This window comes from Haemaphysalis longicornis, unplaced genomic scaffold, assembly GCF_048455015.1.
Source record: "Haemaphysalis longicornis isolate Haplotype H1 unplaced genomic scaffold, Haemaphysalis longicornis Haplotype H1 scaffold_12, whole genome shotgun sequence".
In the NCBI taxonomy this organism is placed as follows: Eukaryota; Metazoa; Arthropoda; class Arachnida; order Ixodida; family Ixodidae; genus Haemaphysalis; species Haemaphysalis longicornis.
The window spans coordinates 20,342,974-20,344,931 of NW_027526225.1; positions in this window are offsets into that span (position 1 = coordinate 20,342,974).

The window sequence follows — 1,958 nt, forward strand, 5'->3', positions numbered from 1 at the left end:
TATAAGCGTCGCGTCCGTGGCTTATTCGGTAGAGCGTCGGGCTGCGGCCCGCAAAGTCCTCGGATCGAAACCTGGCGCCGGATGCTGTTTCTTTTCTAATATAGAGGAGCACTGCGGACGCCGACGCCGCCGGCGGTGGATGGTTTGGGGTCGCTTATAAAGTGCATTCGCACTTAAAAAAATACGCTCTGAAACGAAAAGCACGCGAGCAGCGTGTGAAAATGCTCAGTGCTAACATCGCTGGCATGACACAAAGCAGGTACAAGTTGCCGGAGCAGAGTGTGGGACAACGGCCTTCTCCCGGCAGGAAGGATAAGCAACCAGCGCTGCACGACTTCAACACCTCAGACTCAACACAACAGCACAGCAAACGGCCCGATCAAACCCCAACAGCACAGCACCCCCTGACCCCCAAAGTACATTAGCATGGCAGAGCACCACCCAAGAGCCAACGTGGCTGAGATCCTTTCAGGACCACCTACTACAACAGCACCAAAGCCAAGAGCGACTGCTGCAACAGTACATTCAACTGCAACAACTAATGCAGCAACTCGTGCAGATGGCCATGCAGCGTAGCACAGAGATACCTCATTGTCACGGTGAACATGGCCCGGAACAGCAGAGCACTGCTCTCTCCGCCTGAGCGACCCCCTGACGTCTTGCAGTGGAACTGCCGCGCGCTGCGACAAAGCGCGACCAAGCTCAACGAAGTTTTCCGCCTCACGGGGCAGCCAGCTGTACCTCTTCTGCAGGAGGCCAGAGGCACTGACCCGGGCGTGACCAGCTGCAATGGGTACTTTCAGTCTACCATTGAGCACACTAGGAATAACAGGGGGCGGCAAAACAAGGTTATTGAAGCTCAGGCCGCAGTTTTCGTACGGCGTGACATCCCACAGGCACAGATCGGCACGTCGGCCTACTGCAGCTCAGTGCAGGAAGTAGTGGCTGTCCGCTGCACTCTTGGCGAGCGCAGACTTCTCATAGTCTCGTACTACGGAGGGCCTGAGCCCAGCTGTTCCAGGCGTGGCTTGCGTGGCAGAGTGAATTTTCAATGGATGGCAGACCTCCGGCAGCCCTACCCAAAGGACTACATTCTCATAGCAGGCAACTTTAATGCGCAACACCAGGAGTAGGGTTACCAGGAAATAGACGCCAGGGGCCTGCAGATCAAGCTAGCAACCGAGACGGCACGCTTGATACTGGCCAATGACACAGAATACCCGACACGCTGCAGCCCACGAAGGGACCAGCGAGACACCACCCCAGACCTCACCTGGGCTGACAAGGGCCTAGTGACGGAATGGAGACGCGGGGCGGACCCAACGGGCTCAGACCACTACCCACGCTGGTTGGCTAGAGCTGTCTGTGGATGGCTGTACAGGCAGCCCTCGTCGGTTCAACGCAATAGATTGGAATGCGTTCCGGAAAGCAGTGGCAGAACATGACAACGGTCCAGTAACCTGACGGCTCCTTAGATCAGCACAGGAGTCCACACGACATCTGATGGTAGCCGAGTCAGCTCCTACCCCGGATGAGCACTTACTGAACCTATGGACCACACGGGAGAGCCTTCACAAAGTCTACCTGGCCAATGGCCGGCAATACAGGGATCTCCACGTCCACTTCCGGCTCTCTCGTTTGCAGAAGAAGGTATTCATGATGCGTAGGTTATTCCGTTCAGCGAACTCGACCAGTAGGTCCCCCCTGCTATTTCTACAGCCCAGACCATAGTTCCCAACTGCCTTGTCTCCAGCCTGATTCTTGCCGACTTTAGCATTGAAGCCTCCCATAACTACGGTATACTGTGTTTTTACTTTATGATTGATTGTAGGGTTTTACGCGCCGACGCAACGCAGGCGATGAGGCGCGCCGTAGTGGAGGGCTCCGGATTAATTTTGACCTCCTGGGGATCTTTATCGTGCGCCGAAATCTCGTACACACGGGCGTTTTTGCTTTTC